Source organism: Saccostrea echinata, unplaced genomic scaffold, assembly GCF_033153115.1.
Source record: "Saccostrea echinata isolate AGI-Se365-2 ecotype Australia unplaced genomic scaffold, CSIRO_AGI_Sech_v1 ptg000030l, whole genome shotgun sequence".
In the NCBI taxonomy this organism is placed as follows: Eukaryota; Metazoa; Mollusca; class Bivalvia; order Ostreida; family Ostreidae; genus Saccostrea; species Saccostrea echinata.
In genome coordinates this window covers 27,093,504-27,106,472 of record NW_026889779.1, presented here as the reverse complement: position 1 = coordinate 27,106,472, position 12,969 = coordinate 27,093,504, and the positions used below count along the sequence as shown (strand labels likewise).

The following is a 12,969-nucleotide window of genomic DNA, read 5'->3' as shown; positions in this document are numbered from 1 at the left end:
TGTTCGAAAGAAGCTATAGCAAGGACAAAACGGTCTTACCAAATACCGTCACGGCATGAAAATTCTGAGTCTGCTGATATTTTTAAATTACTTTTTAAAAAAAATTGAACTTATCACTTTATGCTCCTGTATGTTTTGGTTGTGTTTTTTAATATAATGATTCATCGCAATTTTTTTTAATTAAAGTTTGAAATTTCTTTAAATGTTGGAAAAAATTCTCTTTTTGCAAAGCAACTCAAATGACCTTTATCACTGGCTAAAGATTGAAAAAGTTTGATACCAAAAATACTACTCCTTAACTTATGCAATCAGTAGGGATTATCCATTGGTCGAAAATATTGTTTAATGGGACCATTATAACATTTTCTGAAATGTTTTGAAGTTTTGCTACAAATCAAAGTAAAATTTTGAATTCAATGCAGGATTTAAGAATAAATTTGTGCAGAAGTATACACTTACTGACTAGGGTTGAGAGCAACATGCTTATTGTCGGATCCAAGAACCAAACATGCAGTTTGGTTAGAGGGGTCGACAAAAACGCTTTTTGCCCGAAAACACAGTAAATAAATGTTTTGTTATACTTGTTGACATATATGTATCTTGTACTGGCTTCATGATGTAAATTTCCTTTATCAGCACTGCTTTAAAACTCTGTCAATTCTGTCTTTGTCGAATTTTGTCTTTGTCAGATTTAGCTGATCCCGCCCATAGTGTGACGAAAGTTGTCCAATATCTCATCGACAGGTCCAATATCTAACTCGGTGGTCAAACATCGATTTTTTATGAACGCTAAGTAAAACGTTGGATATGTTATACTTTTTAAAGTATAGTTATTTACAGGAACAAATTTTTAAAGGTATGATAACAAAAAATCTTAAATTGAACAAATCTCATTTGTTGAGGTATATTGTTAATAAATATGTGACAATTGCATTGAACGAGTTTAAAGATTCGCGTTGTGTTAATGAATCGATGGAACAAGATTTCGTTTCTGCGCTAAAAAGACTTTACTTTTGTTCTAAAATAGTCGAATTGTGATTGCATAAATACGAGGCAAGTGAGTATCAAAAATTTCTCAACATATGGTCAACGTGTTGCGTCCAAAGATTCTTTGGCCCATTTGTGCAACGAAAGGCCCATGGCACTGATATTTACCTGAGTAGTGTGGGTTTCTTGGGCTTTGAGCACGATGGGACCATGTGAATGTGGTTTGCACTTGTGTGACAACAGTCTATCTATTTGTCGAGTACTCTACAATTATAATATTTATGCAGTTTGTTTCTTAGACGTTCTGGAGTAAAGAAATAAAGGCAAATTGTATGACCAACCAAGTCCCACCCTGCGGGCTGAACCATGGGCCCGGGGGCTATGATTTTCACAATTCTGGTAGAGGAATTCATTATAATCATGTAAACAGTTCGCCTTTTTAATGTTCATCATCATCTATTTTTGACTAGAAACGGATATGATAATGCTAGGACCTCTGCTTCGCGATCGGGAGGCCCGGGTTCGATTCGCATTCGCGAAGACGAACCCAAGACGAAAAAAAACAGAGGTAGTGACTGTTTCTTCGCCAAGCGCCTGGCACTAAAGGTGAAAGTTACGAATCTTTCAGATAAAAACTTAAAAATCGAGGTGCAGATAGGCGTTGGTACGATAAAACAATCCTCTTCAATGGCCCTGAGTCCCACGTATAGGTCTAAATTTGAAGCCCGACCCTTCACTTGTATACTGCGCCACGAGAAATTGTTGCTGTCTTGGGGGACAAAAACTAAATATTTTCATCATAGCCATTAAATGTTTTATTTTACGGACTTCATGCACTTGTGTCATGTCATAATCCAGATAAAAGAAGAGTACCGAGATGAAACACGAGGGTAATGAAATGCTGCCGGTAAATAGTTCAATGACTACTGAGTATTTCGTCATGGGCAAATAGCACAAAAACTACTCATTGGTATTTGCTATTTAGAAAAATTTGGTTTATTTGTCATATTTTTATATAAATAAAAACCATAGAGGTATAATTTTACAAATTGAGCACACCCGGTCAAACGCAAACATTAATAATTATAACAAAGTTCGTGCCCTGTTTACGTTACATCGGTTGTGTTCAATTTGTTAAACTCTGCACACATCACTGAGCACGGACTGACAATAATGGTGAGTTGGTTTAGCTTTCTCACATTTATACTCTGTTTTTCTGGATGATAACTTTAATATTTTTCATTAATACACAACAAAATTTCTACTTTTCTTAAGTATTAAGGATAAAGTTTACTTTGTGAAAGTGCAAGGATGTGTCAATCAAGCGCGTCCCGAAATTCGTAGTTTCAATAATTTCCAGATGAAATAATTTTTTTATTATATTTCCGTGTGATATGCTATAGCAACATATAAGCCATGATATTATACAGATAATTTGACAAAAAATTAACTTCAAATCTTTAAGAAAAAATTTTCAATACAGTACCCACTAAAAGTGGGAGCCAGGCCCTCCTGATACTACGTGCCTGTAAACATGGCCAAACTGATCTATATCAAAGACATGCATGAATATTGTGTTCATGCACACTTAGGAATTTCCCCCTTTTTAGGACACCTGAGTGACTCAGGTGACCTATTGCTATCTTTTCGTCCGTCGTCGTTCGTAAACTTTAGTACATTTTCAGCTTCTCTGGAACCAGTGAACCAATTTCAACCAATTTCGACATATAGCATCTATGGGTGAAGCGGAACAAAAACTGTGAAATTTGTGGCCCATCCCCCCCCCCCCGCCTGAGGGGAGGGGCCAAAACCATCAAACTTAATGCAATCTTTAAAAATCTTCTCCTTTACTCCGGGACATCAAGCAGTCAAACTGTTGGCATGATTGTGATAAGCATTGAGCACTCTACCTAAATTGTGAATTTCATGGCCCCAGGATCAATGGTTCTGGTACTAGGGCGGGGCTCTGTTGACGATATAGTAAAAATGCATTATTCCTTAAAAATCTCCTCCTCTGCTTCTGGGTATTTAATAAGCTAAATGCATAGTTATGATGAGCAAGTGTGTCTCTTCCAAAATTGTGAATTTCTTGGCCCCTGAGTCAAGGGTTCTTGAACTGGGGCGGGACTTCAATTCATTATATAGTGAAAGTGCATTAATTCTTAGAAAATCTTCTCCTCTGCACCTGGGTATTAAACTACCTGAGTACATAGTTATGATGAACAAGGATGCCTTTTTCAAAATTGTGAATTTTATGGCCCCTGGGTAAGGGGTTCTGGTGCTAGGGCGGGGCTCTGTTGACTATATGGTGGAAATAGATTTTTTAAGAAAATCTCCTCTGCTCCTGGGTATTCAGCAAACAAACTAAATGCATAGTTATGATGAGCAAGTTTGCCTCTTCCGAAATTGTGTATTTCATGGCCCCTGGGTAGGGCGGGACTCTATTGATTATTATATAGTGAAATGCATTAATAATTTAAAATGAAAATCTTCTCTGTGTCTAGGTATTAAATAAAATAACTGAGTACATAGTTATGATGATAAGGATGCCTCTTCCAAAATTGTGAGTTCCATGGCCCCTGGGTCAGGGGTTCCGAGGTTAGGGTGGGGCTCTATTGATTATATAGTGAAAATGTATTAATATTTGAAAATCTTCTCTGCCCCTGGAGATTATTTAAACAAACTTAGTGCATGATTATGACTGGCAAGGGTGCCTCTTCCAAAATTGTGAAATATATGGCCCCAGGTTTTGGGGTTCTGGTGGAAGGGGGGACTGTATTGATTAGTTAGTGAAAAAGCATAACATCTTTTTGAAAATATTATTTTCTGCTTCTGGTTATAAAGCGAAGAAACTAAGTGTATAGTGATGATGAGCAAGAGTGTTTCTTCCAAAATTATGAGTTTCATGGCCCCTGGGTCAGATGTTCTGGTGTAAGGGTGGGGCTCTATTGATAATATAGTGAAAATGCATTAATTCCATCAATTAATCATGTCTGCTCCTTAGTGTTGAGCAGATAAACAAAGTGCATAGTTGTAATGACCAAAAATGTTTCTAACAGTATTTTTAAAACTTGTGGTCCCAGGGTCAGGAGTTCGGCATTACGGGGGTCGGGGGTATTGATAATATAGTGGAAATGTGTTAATTCTTTGAAGTGCATAGATATGATGATGAGGGTAGCTCTTCCAAATTTGTAAATTTCTTGACCCTGGGTCAGTGCTTCTGGTGTTGGGTAGGGCTGTGTTGAATCTGTTGTAAAAATGCATTGTACCTGTGAAATTCTTCTCTGCTTCTTGGCATATCGGAGGCAAACTGAGTAAAAGTTTGAATAAGCAAGGGTATTTTTACCAGATTTTTGATCATCTCGACCATTTGGTCATTCTAGTCCTGGGCAGGGTTGTATTAATTTTTATTCTACTGAGAGAAGTTAGTTCCCTTTTCCATTCACATTTAATTTGTAATCGCTGTAAATAATGTATTTGAAAGGTAAGTAGAATAAGATAATTATGCAAGAATTTTTATTGTATAATACAAAAAGTACTTTCTTAGTTTCAATGACCAGGTATACCTGTAAGTAAGAGATAAATAAAAATGAGACAAAAATAACTTATTAAATGTTTTTCAAAGACCAAGAGAGGTGAACGTGAGAGGTATATATTTATTATTATTTCAATAAAATTCAAGAGTTAATATTTGTTTATAAATAATATCTCAAATTATTGTTAGTTCTTAGTATTTGGTGGTTATTGACTTTAGATGTGTTACCAAAATATGGATAATCTGTCTAGCGCAGATTGTTTTTTTTTTTTTTAATATTGGATTTGATGACAATAACATTCGTATCACTGGTGAAGTGTTTTGATATATCATTTTGAAATTTGAGAGGCTCCTTGAAAATAAATTCAATATTTATTAATCTTGTTTACTCGTCATATGTCACGCTATCGCGTATCAGCCTGAAAAAAACGAGGAGAGTTCGTCACCCTCATTTGTTCAACATCAGTTACCTATTCTGAGAGTTAAGTTTCATTCATTTCTTATAATCAACTTCGTCCGTGTTTTGATATGTACTGCAATTTATTATACCCCCGCTCCGGAGGAGAGGGGGTATACTGTTTTACCCTTATGTGTCTGTCTGTGTGTTTGTCCGTAACAAATTTTCGTCGGAGTTTTCTCAGCAACTACTCATCACAGATGATTGAAATTTTAGCACACTCTTTGCTTAGGCATGCCATATGGTGGGATTCATTTTTGTGTGAACCCGATGTCAAATTCCTGTTTATCTGTGCGTCTGTCCGTACCATACATAACAAATTCTGGTCGAAGTTTTCTCAGCAAGTACTTTTCGCAGATGCTTGAAAGTTTAGCACACTCTTTGTTTAGGCATGTTATATGGTGGAATTTATTTTTGTACGAATTTGATGTTAATTTTCCTGTTTATCCCCGTGTCTGTCCATAAATGAACTTGTGTATTTACATCAGAGCGGGGGTATTAGTAGTGAGCATTGGCTCACAGACTTCTTAGTGTAAATAAAATACCTTTCACAGTATAGGAAAGACGTCAACAGAGGCGGTGAACTAAGGAGATATTTTAACACACCATGAAAAAAATTACAATAAAGTTGACGTTCATACGGAAACGTACTAGCCCTCCCGATAAATATGATATTAAATTATCATAAAGCTTTTTTTTTTCATAATTTCTATTTCGTCTCTGGAGTCAAATTTTAAAACAACTGTCGATTTGTAAGTTAAACTGTGTTGTAAAACATTAAACAATAATTTGATATACTAGTATATCTTATTCTGCTAAACAGTATTATTTAATAGTAATCGACAAATGATCTTGTCAGATAACAACATATGGAAAACACTATCGGATATTAAAAATTCACCTTTATCGACCATTCGTTCCAAAAATAATTTCAACAGACATGATGTAGAAGCAGGGTACTGTGATTATGAACTTAACTGAAACAAATCACTGGCGATAATTCTTCTACCTAATTTTCTGAAGTAAACGGTAATGGAAAAAATAACGACATTTGCACTGTCTGAATACACGAAATTGGGATTTATTCCTATGTATATATTTATCAAAAGATGCAGGCCCTTAAAAGCATTTTAAGTGCAGTACGTGTAATAATTTATCGTTTTCATTCATGTTTTGTGCTTGCAGATCCGGAAAAAAAACAAATTTTATCGAGCTAATATTTATATGAGACACTGGGTAAATTATGGATGAAGTTTTCTCTTTGATTCCTGACATTGAGCATTTGCCAATTTGGGGAAGTCAGGTCCCAATTAATAACTTGAATAAAATAAAAATTTGTGTTTGCCACTATTGGCAGTCGATAGACAGTACGACTCTGACACAGATCAAAAAATCAAAGTTAAAATGAAATCAAGTTTCTCTTTGCGTGAATACACGGTAAACGTTAATTTTACATTAAAGAGTCAACATAACTCAGCCCCCGTCAACAATATCCGTTTTCCTAAGAACCATCACATTTTGAATCAAATCCTTTTGACTATTGGATGTAATTTCTGTATTATTCATGGGTTGTGTTTAATCGTGAGTTATCGACAAACCCATTTGCTTTCAATCGCTCAAGAGAAATAATTGAAATACAAGTTGGTTTCAAATTACTGCTAATATAACGAAGCATTCTATTAGGCACTTTGTGTTACTTTAACACTCCATGAGGGAAATTAATTTAAGTGCCACAGTACTATATTAATATTCATAAAGACACAGCTTCACATTCAAATTTATGCATCCATTACTTGTATTTCAAAATGTATTAAATCCTCCACTATATTCACACTGTGTCCATTTGGAGTATAATCTGTTCACTACATTTGCTCATTTATTTTTTGGTTACGAACTTTATATACGATTTAAGCTTTAGGGTAGACCCTTATTTCTAACAAAACAAGAGACCCCCCCCCCCCCCAAGTCTACAATACAAAACTTAACAAATTTACATGTACGTTTATAAGGAATCTTAATAGTTTATAATAAATCATATTAAATGTATTTTTTTTTTACAATAAATCATATAATATGGTATTTACTTCAGAGTGAAATAGGTGAAGAAAACGGTGATTGATCTCAATAAATCTATCAACAATACAACGTCGTCGATACATCTATATGTTGAGATAGGGGCCACAGCAAGTGTTTTCTTCTAATGAATAAATCCTGCTTCATAGGAATATGAAAAGAGGTCGGCTAATAAAGGAGCACAATTAGTGCCCATCGAAATTCTTACAGACTGTTGGAAGACCTGGTCTCCAAAGATTATATGCAGGTATAATATTGTTAATGAGGAACTCCAGCATCCTTTTAATATCGACCTCCGAGTACTTTTGTGTAGAAACAATTTTTTTTATCAAAGTTATCAAAGTAATCTTAAAGATGAACAGACACAAGATACTTCCATATTTATTGAAAAAGAAGTTGTCTGTGTCATCAAAAATGCAATTTTTTTTTTATATAGGATATGGATATATTAAGTGTAGAAAACTCATACATTTCAGGCTCGTAGTATCATTTTTGAAAGTGGAAGTCCAGCCAGAAAAAAATTACAAGGTGCCTGAGAAAACTTTGACAAACCAAAAACATTGCTGAAACCCGAAAACCTATTTCGCGATTGTGGATTTGGTTAAGTTCCAACTTTGCGACAATTATTTTACATACTATTGTGAGAATTCCACCATACTCCAAAGACGGTGAGGGACTATATCTAGCCTTTTAATAGCAATTTTCAGAGTCATTTAAAAGCAAAAAGGTATAAAAAGGGGGCACCCTCGAACTATTTACTATTTATGGCAATGAGTTTTGAAAAAAAAATCGTAATTTTAAATTTCATAATAGATCGTTAGAGTTTTTAAAAATCAAATTTTGTTACACAATTTCTCGAATATGCTGTAGCACAGTACATCCTGAAGTTTCTCCTTTACAGCAATTATTTTTGCAAGGAGAAAAGATAGGGTCTTGGTAGATCAGTTGTTGAACTCGGCATTGTATCTTTGTAAGGATTTTCATCAAGTCTAGTAATCCAGTATAAGTAGGAAAGATCGAAGTCACTTTCGTTGCAGTGTTTCCATTCAAGTAACTATGTTTCATTATTTCACCTTGAATTTGCATTTAATGAAAGTACTTCTCCCAAAACACACACAAAGCAGAGTCCCAAAATCATAAGAAAAACAAAACAAAAACCAAATAACAACAGCAATAGAATTTTAAAATGCATTAAATTAAAATATACTAGAACAAAGTATCGCTGAATACAATGTAATTTATAGAATTAATTTTCTTAAAAAGATGTTAACATCACAAAAAGTATAACCATTGATGCTTTAAAAATTTAACATCATAAAACGAGACATTCAATATCTATATTTTTTTCTCAAGAGAAACATACAAGAGTAATCAAAGAAAAAATATTTACTTACTATTTCTATAACATCACTGCATATACATGTATTCATTTCCAAGCTTTATTATTCTAAATGAGTACATTGTACTTACCTCTGATAATTAAGAAGCTGATTTGAAAGATATCCCAACAAGAACAAAGAATTTCACTGTTATATACTCAAACACCTCCGTAGGATTTGTATTGAAAGAACTGGTCACTGCAATAAAAAAAAGCCAAGGATTTAAAACCACTTCGTCAGAAAAAAAATCAAGTTTAGATAGCGTAGAGATGGGTCCATCTCTACAATATGATTTATCATCCATCGCTAAGCTGAAAACAAAGAAAATCCATTCCTATTAGAATATTTATCTTACTAGTCAATATGGTATGTGTCAATGAATTATAACTTTCTTGTACAATCAATTGTTTGCTAATGGAATCTAGGCTTCTATATTGATATGAAAAAGGGATAGAAACTTGGGAAATAATTATGCTTTGAGATGTGCAACATCTAAGTTTGTTTCTGTTTTATGACAGTTTAGCAATTTGACTAATAAATACAGACTTGGACTCACTGCACAGCTAAAATAATGAATAAATGGTCTGTTTGTGACGCGTATAATACATGTTTACGATCACTTTCACTTACATTTAATTAATATTTGTAAGAAATAATACAACACACCGAGGCTATGAGCTGCATGTGATTGCTATCTTAGCAGGTTCTAGCTTCCAAATATAATCATGAAGGTTGCGATTACCAGATCATTAGGTTACAGACTGGATAGAATTTCGGAATATGCGGTTGCTCTATTAACACTTTTGATTGCAATGGCGACATACATTATACCAAGTATAGAAACTAAAACACACACTAAAATTATTGTTCTATGTACACTGAATATTAAGGTCAGAACACCGAGATGACTATGATTAATTTCGAAACCCAATTTAGAAAAAGGCGCCTGTTACAGCACTTTCATCAGCTTTCAGATCAAATCATGTAAGATTATATGTGAAGTATGTAAAATTAAACGTTAGCATTTCTGAGGTTTATCATGTAATATTTGTATCTGTACATTATCAATTCTTGTTCTAATAGCTATACTTTTTAACCATATTTTTTTTCAAAGAATATCAAAGTATGGCGGCTTATGTAAAGGTTTCTTTTAATTAGTAGAGAAGCTTAGGAAAAGACGATTCTACTTGACGTAAAGATAGTGCAAACTCTAAAAAAGCCATCTTAATTAATGATCAAAGGAGATTCGTGAAAGTTAGAACAAGTTCCCCAAATAATTATTAAACAGCCTCACTGCCAAACCTCGAAAGCGCCGTTTCTCACTTAGACGTGAAACTGCTAAACGTAGGTGAACTCATTCGCTCTGCTCTTACGAAAGTTTTATAGCTTGTTTCTCTTCTTTTGACATAGAAAGTTACGATTTATTGCCAAAGAATTCGACATTTATATAAATAAAGAGACACTGCCGGCTGGTATTCATAATGTACTTCTTTTGTTATGTCTAAACCTTTTCAAGTTTTTACATTTTTCTCATTCTAGATATAACGAAATACAATGCAATAATAAGTAACAATAAATAACAATTGTCAAATAATTGTCAATGTACATTTTCTTGTTTTATGTTCCTTACAAAGTTTATCTTTCTCATTGATAGAACAGATGGACTTATTACGAATTTACCCGAATGAAGTCATTATTCATTTTTATTAGAAAAAAATGTGTTAGTTGTATGCATCCAACGGCATGAATTCTTTTTCTTTATATCAGTATATATTTTTCTACTTGTTTTAACTCTATACTAACGGATGCCTTGCATAAAGATACCTACTTTAAACACTTAAATGAAAATGTTATTCAATTTATTTTAAATATATTTTGAACAAAAATTATGGATACAAGTGTATTACATACCTCGCAGTTTACATTCTTACGTCCCAATGTTATGACTACTGCATACACGCCTTAGGCTGTCAAAGACTGATATAAAATTCCCCGTCCAACTTTATACCAGCCTTGATGCAGTCGAACAATGATTGGTTGTTCTTCTCCTTTAATAAGCATCTGCTACTTCTAGGGAAATACTTTTTTATGGTTGATGCATATCATATTTATTTAAAAAAAAAACAAACAAACCAACCAAAAAACTTCGTGCAGTTTATAAGTCAGAATTATTCAGATTTTTTTTATGCAAACAATATTTTGTGATAGAAAGGTGTTTCAATAATGTACCTTTAAAAATATATTTTGGTGTTTATTGTATTTTTCACGTTTTCACGTTTTTTTTCCATTGCTGGATAATTCTGATAAACAGGAATAAAATGCTGAATTTTATATTAAACATTATATTTACACACACACACAATCTGAATTGAATAAACATAGGGTTGATTAAAATTCTGATGTAGCCTTATTTTAAATCTTCATGTTGTGCAGATATGAACACTCAATTGCAAACTCCATTTAAATTCATTACATACTGAAACCAAACGTTGTTCTATCAACATATGCTAGAATATAAGCCCATTAATTAATCCCATAATCAAAAGAAATACAAACCGAGCCCCTCACCTGACCGATTGCAACATATGGTGCAAAAATTAACATCCCAACCCCAAACTCTACTCAAAATAAGTTTTACACAGAAACCAAAATTCTATCGTTATTAACCACTCCCTTTGTATCTAAATTGCTATAGATGTGTAATGCAAACTTATAATTAAACCAACAATGGATGTACAGACGAAAATCTCTAAATTCCACCAACCTTATTGAACAAATTCTATCTATCAGAGGCCACACCTTTGAACCTGTTATTAAACTAAGCTTTCTATCATGGTGAAACTTTGACAATTCTATTCCATATCCGTATAATATGAAGATTTATGGTCTATTTAAATCATCTCAGTATTCATATTGTACATTTTGTATGTGCTTCCTCCCTTTTGTCATCTGTTGTCCGTAGTTTAACTTTTGAAAATACTCTACTTCACTGGCGTGACATGTATATAAAACCAAGGGAAGTTCTATATATTGTTCCACGTATTATCGCCACTTTTTGCATCATATCTCGAAACATATAGATACCTTAGCCTTCGAACTACTGCAGATCACTTTTTTATTCGCGAGTACTATATTTTCGCGTAATTTCGCGAGACTTCCTGCTCACAAAAATAAAATTCTTGAATATATTTGTTGTTAAAAATGTAATATAAAACAATAACAAGAGTTCCTGAAAATTATGTCCCGCTTATAAATACCTTATGGCTATCTTGCGAAAATAAAGTGTCGCGAAAAGTTGGTGACCTACAGTAATCCTTCATTTAAACGAACCCTCGAGTTCACCCATATTGTATTGAAGTCTACGCGGATTTACTATTGCCAAAATGGCTGCTACTTCGGAAGGGAATCCACCATTATTCGTAAATTTCCATACTTTGCCGTCAGTGACGTCAATTTCATAAATGCTCTATGCTTACTGACCTCCGGAAATGCCTACCACTCGAGACATACGAAGAGCCTAACCTGTTCCCTGGTTCATTCTGGCAAAGGCGGGAGAGGCAAGTCGAGTTCAGTCAAATCCTTACCTATGATTGGTCAACACAATTTGAGCTAAATCTGGGGTTTTTTTTGAGCCGTTGCCGTTAACCATGGTAAAAAACTAAATACGATGTCCCAATGATGCATTACATCGACGGCGTAGAAATATTCGACGTCACAATAACTCTATATTGACAGGGTGCAGCTAAATGCAACACCACGATGGGCATAGATTCAGTGCAGGCGATCGTTTTTCTAACAAACTGCAGATCGTAAACGCACGACTACGTTTACGATTATTTAGCTCGCTATTCAATATGTCGACACGGCCAGGTGCTGTTATAGGACCACGACATGTCCAAAATTAAGAATTCAATGATTAAACTTATTTTGGTATATGGCATCTTTAATTTGGTTGAAGGAGAACAAAAATTATGAAATTCATGGTGCCTGTCCCCCTGGGGCCTTAGGGGGTGGGGCTTAAACCACCAAAATTGATGCAATCTTTAAAAATATTTTTTACTACTGGACATCAGGTAGTCCAACATAGCATGAATGTAATAAGCATTGGGCCCTCTACCAAAATTGTGAAATTCATGGCCATAGGATGAGGAGTTCTGGTGCTAAGGTGGGGCTCTTTAGAAATATATGGTAAAAATGCATTAATTCTTTGAAAATCTTCTCCTCTGCTCCAACATATTTAGCAAACAAACTAATTGCATTGTTATGGTGAGCAAGGGTGCTTCTTCCAACGCAGGAAGGTTAAGGCTTCCCGAACAAATATCACGGTGCACTCTGTGCCTTCACATCTCTGAACTACCAAAATATGACGTCATAATGGAAAATGACGTCAAGCCACTGCAAACTTGAGGTGTTATGACAGGGAGAGTGTCATGAACTTCACACTTTATTTCAAACTACATGTAAAATGCTAGATAGCTATTACAAAATTCACAGGTCGTTAAAGGTTTTTTAAGTCTTATATGTCCGATTATTTTAAA

General features: G+C 34.2%; 1 protein-coding gene across 1 annotated transcript in view; it reads right to left on the bottom strand.

The window, feature by feature from the left end:
* The window catches only part of LOC133197613 (G-protein coupled receptor dmsr-1-like), a 51,292-nt gene extending 40,884 nt beyond the window's left edge, over window positions 1-10,408 (bottom strand). The window contains exons 1-2 of the mRNA XM_061333721.1: window positions 10,343-10,408; window positions 8,523-8,629 (exon numbers count right to left, since the gene is read on the bottom strand). The gene's annotated coding sequence lies outside the window, so the exon portion shown is untranslated. The remainder of the gene's footprint in view (window positions 1-8,522; window positions 8,630-10,342) is intronic.
* Window positions 10,409-12,969: the final 2,561 nt, after the last annotated feature.